This window comes from Dendrobates tinctorius, unplaced genomic scaffold, assembly GCF_039654945.1.
Source record: "Dendrobates tinctorius isolate UK_male_01 unplaced genomic scaffold, ASM3965494v1 ptg000051l, whole genome shotgun sequence".
NCBI classification, from domain to species: Eukaryota; Metazoa; Chordata; class Amphibia; order Anura; family Dendrobatidae; genus Dendrobates; species Dendrobates tinctorius.
In genome coordinates this window covers 3,701,057-3,717,455 of record NW_027361719.1, presented here as the reverse complement: position 1 = coordinate 3,717,455, position 16,399 = coordinate 3,701,057, and positions in this window count along the sequence as shown.

Sequence of the window (16,399 nt, the reverse complement as noted above, 5' to 3'; positions counted from 1 at the left end):
AGGCAGCCCCCAACATATAATGACGGTGAAGCAAGAAGAAAGAACACTAACACAGACAGAAAGATAGACTGAGCAAAGACGGGGCCCAAGCTAACTAGATAGGAAAGGACAGGAAGGCTGCTGTCTGCAATCCGTGAAAAACCCTATGAAAAGAAGAGCCAACAGACTGACAGTGAAAAAGGCCCTGAAGACGCTAGGCTTCAAAAAGGCTATGTCAGTACTCAGGAATATTCTGAAGACAGAGCAACCGGCAAAAGGAGATTCAGCTCACCCCAGCAGGGAATGGCAGAATCCAGAAAAGCAAGGCAAACAAAACACAAATGCTAACAGGCAAAGCAGAAAACTTAGCTTTAGAGGAGCAGGAATCAGACTGGCCTCCTAGAAGTCCACAGAGAAATCACCCGCAGGGCAGAAGGGCGTCGGCAGCCTTATATCCAGTCCGTGACTCCACTCAGCCAGTCATCATCATTAGGCTCAGGTGCCTGATAATCAGGCTCATTACCTTCCTTTACCAGAATAGGGAGTTCACCAGACCTCAGTGACGAAGGGGAAAATGAACTCGCAACACCTGTCCTTACAGGGACAGGAAAAACACTGGAGTGTGGATGTGGGAGGGGACCTTTAACCTCTTGTGCATTTCCTGTCCCTGTAAGGATGAAAGGACAACCCCCATGGTGCTGTCAGGATAGAACGTCCTGGAAAGGTACTCTGAGGATCATATATACCATATGCATTTGTGTAATTTATATCCTGGCCGCTGCATTCACACACATCCACCGCCCTGGCGTTAACTCTCCACACTCCATCCATATCGGCCCCTCACTCCTTTCCTCTCCTATGTATAGCACTCACGCTCTTTTCACATTGTAAAATTGCACAGATCCATTCAGTCCCACCATTCAATATAAGAGGCGCTCCCACAAATCACTCAACCATCTGCTCACTCTTTCTATCCTCCTTGTCGCAGGAGACATTGCTCCCAACCCTGGTCCCCCATGTTATAGAAAGTCAAACCCCCCCCACTGCTACACTCAGAAACCCCTCTAATCTTATTAATATTCCCTGCATGTCTCTCTTAATTGTGCCCTTTGGAATTCTCGCTCAGTTTGTAATAATCTCTCCTTCATCCATGATTTCTTTCGTTCTAATTCTCTTAACCTCCTGGCTCTTACTGAAACCTGGATCCAGCAGTCAGACACTACTGCTGCTGCTCTTTCATATGGGAGATTACACTTCTCTCATACCCCAAGATCAGACAAAAGAGCAGGTGGAGGCGTTGGTCTGCTTCTATCACCAAAATGTACCTTTCAGGTTATCCCTCAAGTACCCTCACTAGTCTTCCCTTCTTTTGAGGTCCATGTTGTCAAGACTCTACACCCCCTTCTCCATGCAAGTGGCGGTAGTGTATCGTCCCCCCAGCCCCTCCCATGAGTTCCTGGATCATTTTGCCACTTGGCTTCCACATTTTCTCTCCTGTGACATCCCTACCCTCATCATGGGCAATTTCAACATCCCCATTGCTCTTCCCCTCTCCCCATCTGCTACTCACCTTTTATCTCTAACCTTCTCGCTTGGCCTTTCACAGCTTACTAATTCTCCAACCCATGAAGACAGAAACTCCCTCGACTTGGTCTTCTCTCGGCTTTGTGCAGTGGATGATTTCTCAAACTCCCCTCTCCCGCTCTGATCACAACCTTCTTTCATTCTCTATCAAGAACTGCCAGGCTGCTCAGGTCACCCCCACTGTCCATACTTATAGAAACATACAGGCCATTAACACCCAGAAACTTACGATGAACTTGCAGTCTTCACTGGCCCCTATCTGCTCCCTCATGTCCTGATTCTGCACTGAAGCATTACAATGAAACACTTCAATGTGCCCTGGATGATTTTGCACCTCCTATACATAGAACAACACGACAAAGACAGCGACAACCCTGGCACACCCTGCAAACACGTTTCCTGCAGCGGTGCTCCTGGTGTGCCGAGCGTCTATGGAGAAAATCCTATCTATACGAAGATTTCATCCATTATAAGTTCATGCTTAGAACATACAACACTGCCCTTCACCTCTCCAAACAAACCTATTTCAACACCCTCATCACCTCACTGTCCAATAACCCGAAACGTCTCTTTGACACTTTTCATTCCCTGCTCAACCCAAGAGTGCAGGCCCCAACCACAGAGCTTCGAGCTGACGATCTGGCCAATTACTGCAAAGAAAAAATTGATCATATCCGACAGGAAATTATCTCCCAATCATCTTATACCATGCACTGTCCTCCCTCCCCCACTGCATCTAGCTCACTCTGAGTTTGAACCAGTCACAGAAGAAGAAGTAAGCAGGCTCCTTGCATCTTCTCGCCCAACCACTTGCACCATTGACCCATTTCCTTCACATCTGCTCCAGTCTCTTTCCCCTGCTGTCACCCCTCACCTAACTAAAATATTTAACCTCTCTCTCTCTCTTCTGGTATCTTTCCCTCCTTATTTAAGCATGCCATCATACATCCACTACTTAAAAAACCATCCCTCGACCAAAACTGTGCCGCTAACTATAGACCTGTCTCTAATCTTCCCTTCATCTCTAAACTCCTGGAACGCCTGGTCCACTCCAGTCTGATCCGCTATCTCTCTGATAGCTCTCTTCTCGACCCTCTCCAATCCGGTTTCCGCTCTCTACACTCTACTGAAACTGCCCTCACTAAAGCCTCTAATGATCTACTAACAGCTAAATCAAATGGTCATTACTCCATGCTAATTCTCTTGGATCTCTCTGCAGCATTCGACACGGTGGATCATCAGCTCCTCCTCACTATGCTCCGCTCCATCGGCATCAAGGACATCATTCTCTCCTGGTTCTTCTGTCTCTCTGACCGCTCCTTTACTGTATCTTTTGCTGGCTCCTCCTCCTCTCACCTTCCCCTTACTGTTGGGGTTCCTCAAGGATCGGTTCTAGGCCCCCTCCTCTTCTCCTTGTACACTGCCCCTATTGGTAAAACAATCAGTAGATTTGGTTTACAGTACCATCTCTATGCTGATGACACCCAATTATATGCTTCTCCTGACATCTGTGTCTAACATCATGTCCTCACTATATCTGAAACTGAACCTGTCAAAGACTGAAGTCCTTGTGTTTCCTCCCTCTACTAATGCACCTATACCCGACACTGCCATTTCCGTGTGTGGTTCCACTATTACTCCCCAGCAACATGCCCGCTGTCTTGGGGTCATACTTGACTCCAAGCTTTCATTCACCCCCCACATCCAATCACTGGCTCGCTCTTGTTATCTGCATCTCAAAAACATGTCTAGAATTCGACCTTTTCTTACCTTTGACTTTGCAAAAACTCTTACTGTTTCTCTTATTCATTCTCGTCTGGAGTATTGTAACTCTCTTCTAATCGGTCTCCCTCTTACCAAACTTTCCCCCCTCCAATCTGTCTTGAATGCTGCAGCCAGGATCATATTCCTTGCCAATCGTTACACTGATGCCTCTACCTTGTGCCAGTCCTTACACTGGCTACCCATCCACTCCAGAATCCAGTACAAACATATTTCCCTCACCCACAAAGCACTCCATGGCTCAGCACCACCCTACATCTCCTCCCTTGTTTCAGTCTACCACCCTACCCGTGCCCTCCATTCTGCTGATGACCTGAGGTTAGCATCCTCAATAATCAGAACCTCCCATCTCCAAGACTATACACGTACTGCGCCAATTCTTTGCAATGCACTTCCCAGGTCAATACGAGTAGTCCCCAATCCCTACAATTTTAAGCGTGCCCTGAAAACTCATTTATTCAGACTGGCCTACCGCCTCAACACATTAACCTAATCTATCCCTGTGTGGCACAGTCAAAAGTTTTACCATAACCAGGTTCCCCGCATCATGTTCCCACATGCTTTATGCATCTATTAGCCCTCTGTGTCTGTACTGTTACACACGTAACATTATGGCTGGTCCATACAATCAGGGCAACTGTTACCACCCACCTTTCGTGTCTCCCTTTTTCCCTCATAGACTGTAAGCTTGCGAGCAGGGCCCTCATTCCTCTTGGTATCTGTTATGATCTATGTGATTATTGTTATGCTGTAATGTCTATTGTCTGTACAAGTCTGAAATGTAAAGTGCTGCGGAATATGTCGGCGCTACAGAAATAAAATTTATTATTATTATTCTGATCGCCTTCATGCCATGCCGCATTGATGCAGTAATTGATGCAAAAGGAGCCCCGACCAAGTATTGAATGCATTTGCTGAACATACATTTCAGTAGGCCAACATTTTGGATTTTAAAATCACTTTTCAAGCTGGTGTTATAAAGTATTCTAATTTACTGAGATAATGACTTTTGGGTTTTCATTGGCTGTAAGCCATAATCATCAACATTACCAGAAATAAACACGTAAAATAGATCACTCTGTCTGTAATGACTCTATATAATATGAGCTTCACTTTTTGTATTGCAGAACTGAAATAAATTAACTTTTTGCTGATATTCTAATTTTGTGAGATGCCCCTGCATATATAGGTACAACAGAGGCGTGTGTGTGTGTGTATCTAAATGTAGTTAATAAATGATTGTCATCAAGTGATAGGTGATTGTAGATAGGCATAGCCAGCCAGGACAGTATGTTGAGGTACAATCTACAGTAGATATATTAAATCATAATTACACTGGCTAATAGAAAAACCTGTCTATCCTACTAATTGGCGTTGCACAACAGACATTGTTATACCAGATCTGGTGAAAATATTCCAAGATCAGTGTATCCTCCAGGTTGAAGTCAGAAAATGGACTTATTGTAAATTAAGTTGTTGGAGCCATTATACCCAATAGGTATTTCAGGATTGAAGCCAGAAAACTGGTAATTGAACTAAGTGATGAGGTGGTTAAATATCAAGTTAATGCGCTTTTGGAGTGATAACATGGCAACTCTGTAATAAAGGGGAGGAATCGATGGATGAGTTATAAAGTGCCCTTACCTGTCAGACTCCTTTGGTGGAGGAGAAACATCTTCGCTATTCAAGACGAGTCCTTCACACTGAGGTAATATTGTTCTGATTATTATGTAGGAACAGTATAGTATGTCCATAAGGTACATGGTTTCTAAATGCTAAAGATAGGGTACGCAGGTCGCATGCAGTGTCATGCGCCCATAGGTGGAGCTGACCGGAGGAGGCGCGGCCAAGCAACGCAAGTGTGAAAGTAGCCTTACCTTGATTAAGACCATCTGAGCTTTGACCAATACCATGAGGTCTATATCTGTTTCTGACTGAGCAGCTTCCTCATGGAAACAAAATATGTGGTGCATCAGATGTGAAGATTATCACTTGGATTTCTCAGTCTGCTTGCTCAAAATCTAATCTGTTTTCAACCATCAATCTGCATGGTTAGATTGTATTATTAGCATCTTCCAGGAATTTTGGATCACACGGTCACAATATCACAGATCAGGAAGGTCACGAGTACCACCTCCTGTAATCTTTGGAGTGATTAGCTCTCTGTTTCTCCCTATTGTCCGGGCAAGTACACATTTGGCCGACGATCAACGGAGAAGGCTGCAGCCTGTTCTCAGTACTAGACCGGTTATCGGAAAACTAACAGTGAGCGCATGGCATATACGCCTCCAGATTCTAACACATGGCATATGTGTATATACCCCCCGAACAGTCACCGCTAACTCCATGATAACCCCAGACTACTCGCTGCACCACCAATCTGTTTCCGGCTGATTGGATGCCGTTTAAGGTAGTGTATGGCTTAGAGGCGTAATTTACAGCACAAGATGAACAGAACTATTCACTTTTCTATTTAATCCAAAGGGAGGCAGTGTTTCTGAAAAATTTACAAAAGATTTTACAAGGGGGGACAAAACAATACAGCATGTACAGTTGAAGAAAATAAGAGATTCACAAGGGAACGTGCTACACCGATTGCGGAGACAATTCAGTTTAGCTGAGTGAGAGAGCTTCACTTGGGGCCGTTTAATAAACAGGGTCCCTGCATACACGATATGTATCGCTCTACACAAACGCAGATCATAATTGAACTTGATCTTTTATCAGACCCTGAGAGCCACCAACACAAAACCTCACATGGGCAGGGTTGTAGGCTGTTCTCAGCCCTTCAGGATTTTATGAAATCCCAAATAATGCGGTAACTCCTCATCAGGCAATCGCAGAGGGTCGAGACTGATGCCATATTTTGCCTTGGGATTTTATCTATACTTAGAGACCAAACATGGCATAGCTGTTGGCAGTTATACGGACCCCTATGGATTTAGGGTATTTTGGTGGATGTTATAGTTATGAGAAAATATGTATCTTTTTCCCTGGTTAGCCCCAGTGCAACACTGCTCTTGCGGGGACAAAGGTGTCTAGTGAACATATAAAATATTTCCCTTGAGTGGACAATGTATTTCCTGCAGACAAAATGCTGCCCAACTTTCTGAAAAGCACTTCTGCCTAAAGGCCCATTTACATTTAGCGATGCACCAGTGATCCCGACAACGATACGACCCGGTCAGGATCGCTGGTGCATCGCTAGATGGTCGCTAGTGAGTTGCCAAACAGGTAGATCTCACAGCGACGCAGCAGCGGTCGTTACTTACCTTTCAGAAGCGGAGATCCTGACGTCCTCCCGCCTGCGTCCACGCGTCGCTCGTCGGCCCCAGCAGGAAGCGCCCGACGAGAAACGGAGCTGCGCGATCAGCAACAGACAGCGGGGGAGCCGGTCGGAGGTAAGTATCACAAAAAGCGATATCGCTAGCGATATCGCTGCTGCGTCACAAAATCGGTGACGCTTTAGTGATATTGCTATGTGTAAAGGCCCCTTAAGTGACCTGTCTATTGTGTAGCTCTTTGTCTACCCACAATATCCGCATTGTCTTTGTCATACAAGAGGCTCTTACATGTTATTTTACTGGGTCATTATTCAATTCCCTACTAGCATTAGTCTATTCCAAGAGTGTCAGTGAGATTGCCAGGTCTTGTTCCCTTACTGGAAGAGAGAGAGAGGAAGGGAGGATATGAGTGACTTTAAAATTATTTATATTTTCTATAACATCTGAGACGAAACTAGATTTTATCTTAATTTCCCAGACAACCATGTTTTTGCAAACCAAGAATTGACTTTTTATCTGTATATTGGCTGGTGGATTTAAGTGTTTATGTCTGGTGGGTCAAGAAGACAGACTTGCATAACACTTAACATATTGTATAAAGGTACTGTCACACTAAACGATATCGCTAGCAATATCGCTATAATGTCACTGGTTTTTGTGACGTTATAGCGATATTGCTAGCGATATCGCTATGTCTGATACTTACCTCCAACCCGCTCCCCCGCTGGTTATCGCTGATCGCGCGAGAACGTCCTGGACCGTTTCTAGTCGTCAGCGACGCGTGGACGCGGGCGGGAGGACGTCTTCATCACCTCGTCTGACAGGTAAGTGGCGACCCCCGACCCCTGCTATGTCGCTGGTGAGATCTGCCTGTGTGGCAGCTCACTAGCGACCACTCAGCGATGCACCAGCGATCCTGACCGCGTCATATTGCTGGTCGGGATCGCTAAGTGTGACAGTACCTTAAGTCTGTAATAGTGACTTCTGCATAGTGTATGTTTATCTTTGTTTATTTAGTGCTGATATGCTAATTGTATATTGTATTCTATAACCAGTTTGTTGACTTTGAAGGTAGATAGGGAAAGGCTGTGAGGGTGGACTGAAGGACACTGGGTAAATCTAAAAATAGTCCACCTGTATAAAAAGAGACTTCTTTTCCTCTGGTTGGTGCCACTCTTCAGGATCTCAGCTCGGGCTTCTTCGGACTCGACTGAAAGAACACAGGACTGCTTTTGGTTATCTCCCTACGCTCGTCATTACCTCCTCTCTACGTGCGTATCACAGGTGGAGTAGCGACCCTGGGAGCTCGGACATAAAATCTACCATTATCCTGGTGAGTCAGCAGAAGGAAAGGATGAGACCTTGTAATGTGCACCATCTTGGGGTACTAGCTGGGATTGTTGTTTGCTATTGGGTGTTGTGGTTCAATAAAGCATGGCCACACTGTTTTACCCTAACCCTGCGTTGTCTGTGTAGTATGTTGCCCAGCGGGAGATAAGAGCGGGTGTTCAGTGGTATGAGCCCTGGTCCATGCAGTCTTGCTAAAGGCAGCTAGGTGAGCGGACGAGAACACCCACTGACCCCCTTTCTCCACAACATCCATTTAAGTTGCAGAATTGATGTCATTATAGAGAATAGGATAAATTCTATCATCCCTAAATTAACATTTGAATGTGGCTCTTCTTTATATTGTACTAGATGGAGGCCTGAAGCTATTGCATCGGGAGGGCGGTAATGTCATGATGGGTGCAGGCTTTGCAGCTCACCCACCTATCCATTCTCTCTTTCACCATGTGCTTTCTTCTGTCTGTGCTCTCTTCTTTGACCTGTCTACCCCATGTGCTATCCCCCTTGTCTGCTGTCTCTCTCCTTCCTGTGATGTGTTCTCATCTCATGTGCTGTCCCATTTGAGCTCTCTCACCTGTGCACTTTCTCTCCCCCATCGCCTGTCTTCTCCTCTCATGACAGCTCTTCTTTGACCTGTGTACCCTATGTGCTCTTCATCCGTGGGAAAACCCCATTAATGTGACCGGCTTCCTCTGCCTCTAGACACGTCACGCATCTCCTGCTGGGATCTGCTGAATGATTCACTGTGCCTGCACGGAATTCTCGCAGGTGCAGTAACTCAGACCACCGCCATCTTTGTGCAGACAGCGGCATGCGCTCCTCCTGTACAAAGATGGCGGTGGTCAGTGAATCATTCGGCTGATCCTGGCGGCGTGTTCGCGACGGTGTTCCACTGTTGGAACTGTGCAAGAGGCTGCGTAAGGTGTATACAGTGTGTGTTGCATATGGCATATACAGAGTGTGTGTGGTGCATACGGCATAGTGTGTGATTGTGTTGTGTAAGGCGTATACAGTGTGTGTGTATTGTGGTACCGCGCAAGAGGCTGGTACCACCAGCAATTTCCATATTGAGACACCCATCACTTGTCCCAATATGGTGGTCGATGAACTTCCGCCTCTTGGAATTCTGGGATCCAGACAGAACAGGAAGTGAAGACATTACAAGGTAAGTATATATTAGATAGCTCCAATCTCTTTTTTGCCAGTTCTAGTTGTATCAGCTCTAAGTACTTGACTAGGATGCGGCAAAAAGAAATTCCTTAAGATAGGAATCTTGAAGTGCAGTTGTCAGTTTTGGCTTAAATACATTGCATAGATGGACTTAACGTTCCAGGAGGCACACCAAAAAAAAAATGGTTAACGTCGGATTATAATAATATACCAAACATTTCTTCTGGTTTCTGGATCGACATTGACATTCTGGGATGCTCAATCTACACTGTCATGATTTGTAGTTTTGCCCTGTCCTGTATTTTGTATAATATGTCATTTAACTTTTCTCTGGTTGTATGTGCTGTAAATTAACCATGTCTCCTTCCCCCAATACTTTGCAATGTCTTGTGATGTACCTGGACCATAATCTAATTTAGGCTTGTGTCAACAGCTAGTGGAACTTTGGCTATTGTTTCCTAAGCAGAAGATAACCTATAATACACATCCTGTAGACTCAGTGGAGCCCTTACATTTCTAGAATCTTCTGATGGACCAAACCATTGATTAGTAGGTGTGACCCCTACCCCCCTTCAGATGGGCTGATCCCAGGAGCCCCGACAATACATTCTTGTTTTAAGATCAGTTGTGATTTGAGTGCAGACGTGAAGGAGTCACGAACTGAGTTGAGGCCAGCTCGTGACGTCCGTGGGATTGTGTGGAATCCTGTGGACTATTGCAAGGATTATTATCGCATCTGGCACAAGGACTATCGTGAGGTGCCCAGATTTGTTTCCATTGTGTGGACTTCTCATGGATTCCAAGGACATTATGGATATTTGATGTTGTATGCTCCCTGCCTTAATAAATCTCGTTGGATCATCCCTCGGCCTGTTGTCCCTTCTTGCTCTGTCGTATACGCCGTCACATACACTTGATAGTATAGAGTTGGGTAGATATTTTGAACCATTATGTGATCATTGGCACTGGAAGGGTTTCTTACGGTCCAGATCTTAGCCTTGGCTGGCCTTTGATGAAAAATGTCAATATTGGGTTTGATGTAACGTAAGGAGGTGCAGTTGCTGAGCCCATCGGCCACTAGGAACCAAATTCTGGACCTTGTTAGGGTTACCAGGTTCTTTGAATCACTTGATATCGGCTTTCATTAGCATACTAAGTCTTAAGGGGCCTTTACACATAGCGATATCGCTAAAGCGTCACCGATTTTGTGACACAGCAGCGATATCGCTGTGTGATACTTACCTCCGACCGGCTCCCCCGCTGTCTGTTGCTGATCGTGCAGCTCCATTTCTCGTCGAGCGTTTCCTGCTGGCTCCGACGAGTGACGCGTGGACGCGGGCGGGAGGACGTCAGGATCGCCGCGTCTGAAAGGTAAGTAACGACCGCTGCTGTGTCACTACATCGCTGTGAAATCTGCCTGTGTGGCAGCTCACTAGCGACCATTTAGCGCTGCACCAGCGATCCTGACCGGGTCGAATCGTTGTCGGGATCGCTAAATGTAAAGGGGCTTTTAGCGCCAGTTCTTATATATTTCAGTTGTTGGTTAGGTGATTTAACAAGTACAGAAAATCTAATTAAATCCGAGGAAGATAACCAACCATACACATAGGTAAAGTCTGTAAATATAGACCCTCTCTTAGGAAAAGAAAAAAAAAAAGTAACCAGTAAAATTCCTTTATTGCGCTTGTGCATGTTTTTTTGTTTGAGCTCCAAATCGATAGACATTATCTTTATTAAATGATATCTACAACTTTCACAATCCTCCTTCCTTAAAGGGATTGTCCACTACTAAGACAACCCTTTTTTGAACCAAATGTTCGGGCCTGATATATAATAAAGCCTATACTCACCTCCTGTGCCGGCGACATTCCCGTTGTATCGGCACTTTTTCTCCTCGACGCCTTGATGCGGTGTTTTGACACGTGATGCCGGCACCCAATCAGTGCTGGCATTACTGTCTCCACCTTCGGACAAACTGAACATGAAGAGGAAGCCAGGGATCAGCTGCGACCTGAACTTCCTCTTCATGTTCAGTTTGTCCAAAGGCAGAGACCGTGATGCCAGCGCTGATTGGGCACATGGCACCACGTGTAACAACAACGCATCACAGCCCCAGATACAGCGAGTACCGACACCGCGGGAACGGAGTCGGCATGGGAGGGGAGCATAGGCTTTATTATTTTATCAGGGCATAACATTTGGTTTAAGAAGTGGTTGTCCTAGTAAACTGTAAAGCGCTGCGGAATATGTCGGTGCTATATAAAGTTTATTATTATATTAAGGCACTGGTAAATAATTATCATTTTTTTGTTCAAGAATATATGTGGATTGTTGTTCATGGAAAAAAAAAAAAAGACATCCTTTGAAAAAAAAAAAAAGCCCAATCCATCTTTTTAATCAAAAAATAATTTACAGCTGTCTTATTTTTGGGGAAACACAAAATGTAGCATCTCTGAAAGAGTCAAGTAAAAAGTCACACAGTCAAGAGTCACTGAGTAACCCTAATGCTGCTACTGTGCCATAGGGCGGTTATTAGGCCAGGTTCACATTGCGTTATGGCAGTCCGGATGCGTTAAACGGACTGCGCTGACGCTAGTCTTCTTTTGATCACGTTTGTGCGATCACGTTAGCGCAGCTGCTCCTTCTGCGCTAGCCGTGATGGACCCTTGAACGCTGTAGACCGTGTCCGATAGTCCGTCACAGCATAACGGCACTTCGCTAATGCATGCCAATTTTAACATGCGTTAGTGTTGCGGTAAGTTATGGCAGTCTATGGGTGCGTTAATGCCGCTTTGTAACGCATCCGTTAAACGGACTGCAATAACGCAATGTGAACCTGCCCTTAATTTCAGTAGGTATAAAGAACCTAATTACAAAGTAAAACTTTCTTACCTGCGCTTCTCCCTACCTGTATATAATGTCCTGATGGAAGAAGTGTTGTGACCTGTAACCGCAGGACACTACATTACCAGGATGGTTCACATTCCTGAGCAGATCATAAATTCTGCATTGCAGCATCACATTCTACAGCTTAATGTGAAGGATCCAAGGGCTCAAGCTTAATAGGAAATAGCATGAGAACATTTAGTAGACAAATGTGTTTTAAGAAGAATGCAACAGTCATTGGGAATATTGTTGCAAAATGTATGAATATACACAAAGTAATTATACCTAAAGATTTCACCAATCTTTAAAGACTAAAGATCACCAATAAAGGGAATGTGTCAGTAGGATCAACCCTCTCAAGCAGTCTATATGGGTGTGCAGTTCATAGGAAACGGAATATAATGATATCTCTGATCAACATCTTATTCCAGAGAAATCTACATTCTTCTGAAAGACGTCTACTAGTTGGACAAACGCTTCTCATACCCTTCACTTAGCCCTGATAAAAAAGCCTACACTTGCCTCCCGTGCTGGCGCCGTTCCCGTGGTTTCGGTACTCGCTCTCCCCATGGCTCATGTACTGTAGAGTTGAGCTTAACAGGTCAGCCCGATTCATAAGTCGCCGACTTATAGCAAAGTCGGGTTTCGCCGACCGAAACCCGGCCACAGCATGAAGTCGGCCATGCGGTCGGCAAAACGAGCGCCAAAGTCGAGTCGGATTTCCCAGAATGCTTGCACGTGACTTTTTTCAGTCACTGAGCAAAGACGTACACTGTGGGCAACAAGATGACATGTGCAGCATCTGGGGAGAGAGAGATTTTGCACTTTAAAAAAGCGGTCCGGCATGTAGGTGTGTTTACTGTCCTCCACTCCCTGCCGACTTTGCTTCCGCATTTAGAGATGAGTGACTTTGCCTTTTTTAGGGTCGAGTCGGGTTTCATGAAACCCGACTTTCTCAAAAGTCGAGTCGAACGAAATCTTCCGACTATCGGGAAAAGTCGAAGGTCCGACTGAAACACGAAACCCAATGCAAGTCAATGTGGAAGCAAAGTTGGCAGGGAGTGGAGGACACCTACATACTGGTCCACTTTTTTAAAGTGCGCAAAATCTCTCCCCGGACGCTGCACGTCATCTCGTTGCCCACAGTGTACATCCTTGCTCATTGGCTGAAAAAAAAAGTCATGTGCAAGCATTCTGTGAAATCAGACTTTGGAGCTCGGGTGGACGACCGCATGGCCGACCTCACGCTATGGTCGGGGTTTGCTTGGCGAAACCCGACTTTGGCGAAAGTCGGCGACTTTTGAATCTGACCGACCTGTTTCGCTCAACTCTATCCCCATTGACTTGTATTGGGTTTCGTGTTTCAGTCGGACCTTCGACTTTTCCCAAAAGTCGGCCGATTTCGTTCGACCTGACTTTTGAGAAAGTTGGGTTTCATGAAACCCGACTCCAACCTAAAAAAGGCAAAGTCGCTCATCTCTACTGTACTATTGTTGTGACTAGAGTTGAGCGAAACAGGTCGGTCATACTCAAAAGTGGCCGACTTTCGCCAAAGTCAGGTTTCGCTGAGTGAAACCCGACCATAGCATGGCCGGCGACCCGAGCGCCAAAGTCAGATTTCACAGAATGCTTGCACGTGACTTTTTTTTTGTCAGCCAATGAGCAAGGACGTACACTGTGGGCACCGAGATGACATGTGCAGCGTCCGGGGAGATATTTTGCGCACTTTAGAAACGCGGTCCGGCATGTAGGTGTCCTCCACTCCCTGCCGACTTTGCTTCCCCATTGACTTGTATTGGGTTTCGTGTTTCAGTCGGACCTCCAACTTTTCCCGATAGTTGACCGATTTTGTTCGACTCGACTTTTAAGAAAGCCGGGTTTCATGAAACCCGACTCGACCCTAAAAAAGGCAAAGTCGCTCATCTCTAGTTGTGACATGAGTCCGTCGCTCAATAAGTGTTGGCGTCTGTCCCCTCTTCCTGACGAATTTACCATGAAGAGGAAGTGATAGAACAGCTGCAGCCCGGACTTCCTGTTTGATTTGTCAGAAGGCGGAGACAGCGATGCCAGCACTGATTAGGTGCCTGGGTCACGTGTCACAACAACCGAAAGAGATCTCCAGAACCGCGAGAGCCGACACTGCTGGAACGGCACTAGCAAGGGAGGCAAGTATAACCTTTTTTTATTTTATAGCAGCCAAACATTTAGATCAAGAAAGGATTTCCAAGTAGTGGACAACCCCTATAAATGACTGCTCAGGACTATGGGTTAGACCGTGATCTGCATGAGAATCTGTCTCCAGAGATAATTTTAAATAGATGGGGGCTTTGAGATATGTACAGGAACACCAGAACTGATCTTTTGTCTCCTTACAAACAGATTTGCTGCAGCTCTCACAGCTCTGCTGTATTGCAATTTCTCTAATGCAGATCAGTGCCCAACCTTAGCCTGGAACAGCTCATTTACATATAGGAAAAATGTGGCTTTCTTTGGAATGAGAAATCAGATTGCACACAGATGGATTAGAAGGCTTGATCCTACTGACAGATGCCCTTCAAATGGGACAAAAGATAAGTTTTTCCTGATAAATTTATCTTTTGTAATATTGTTTGCCAAGCAATGAACTCTGTTGCTTCGTAAAACAGAAACCAATGAGATTTCCAGGGCACCAGCACTTCTAGACACTGAGTGAGATAAAGGCCCACTACTCTATTTCCCTGAAAATAAGACAGGGTTTTGCATTAATTTTTGTTCTGAAAGATTGACTAGAGCTTATTTTCAGGGCTTGTCTTATTTTGTTCTGTGAATAATCCATATTTATTCTTGAACAAAAAAAAAAATCAACATTTTGTTAGGGTTTGCGGATCGGTCCAAATATAACTTAAGATAAGGTACGATCGCAACCTGGGGTCCACCGTGCGGTGATGTGGAAACTGCAGTATGAAACAATGGTGGCGTGAATCTGCGAACAAGCACCATAAACACACCGAGTTAACGGTCACTAGGTGTGAACAGGGGTGCAAAGAACCTGATTGTTACTTCACAGAGCAGAAGCAGAACTGAAGGCACTCTAAGCTGTGCCCTGTTAGACGTCACAGGTGCACAGTAGTAAGGACGTTAGTTGGGGTCCCTGCAACTTCTCTCCACTATGCTGGTGGTTGAGCCTGCCCTGTCACACGGTTTGTGTAACGTGCACATGCGACTGAATCACCTGATGCAGGTGCTAGGCTCAAGCAGGAGTTACCACCCTACTCTGCCTGACTCAGAGAACGCTAGCAGTGCCAGTAGTAGCACACAGGCATACAACTCCTGTCTGGAGGAGCCAGAATAAGCTTGGTGCGAAGCCAGCCCTAACACGTGCACTCAGGGTGGTAACGAGTTCCGCATACACACAGACATAACATGAAAGTGATCATAGCGTGCCGACGGGCGTCTCAGAGGTTTTTTTATAGACTAGGCTAGTCAGAAAGGACCTTACTCGCTGGCCAATCAGGACTCGCCACAGGACCTGAGCAGCTGACGACCGACCACCAATGGGAGGTCGACACCTCATGAACATGCTCAGTAAGGCGAATCCTGGACTTAACCTCAGGAGTGACTGCCTCCAGCTGAGTATTGCCAGTTACTATAGCTGATCCTGGAGAGGCAGCAGTAACCAAGCGCACAGCCCGAGTCTGAGCAAGATGCTGAGACCGATGTCTTTGCTGAGCAGCATTCACTGCGGTCGAGACTGAATGTGAGACCGCAGAAGACAAGGCTTGGGATCCATCCTGTACAGAGGGAGAATCCCGGCGCCTAAAACATTTGTTCAGATATAACCATCATCACACACATACCAAAGGTCCTGTCAGCAGGTTTTTGCTATGCAATCTGCATGAGGTAGAGCTTAAAACACAGATTTCAGCAATGCCTCTCTTACCAACCTCCGTGGTTTTGCGTGCTTACAGATTGTTTTGGCAACAGCGGTTTATGGCTCAGACACAGCAGGGCATGCCTCCTGGTCAGGCAACACCCTCGCCGGTCACAGGCACCTCACTGTCTATGGACATTGTATATACAGAGCCTGGTGTGTGTGGAGGTAGCTTCTTCAGCTCTGCTGTATGGCTAAATCTAAAAACTCTATGCTAGAACAGCTGCATCCATACATCCTTGGATTAAGCTTCACTTTGCCTACATCAGTCTGCTCTCAGTTAAGGTAGCAAAAACCTGGTGACAGATTCCCTTTAAGCAGTCAACCACAGAATAAAAAACTGGGGGTGGGGGCCCTGGGCAATTGTCCACTTTGTTTCCCCTCCACACACACCCAATGCCGCCCTAACTAGGGCATATTTTTAGAGTTCTGTAAAATCTTGCTAGGGCTTATATTC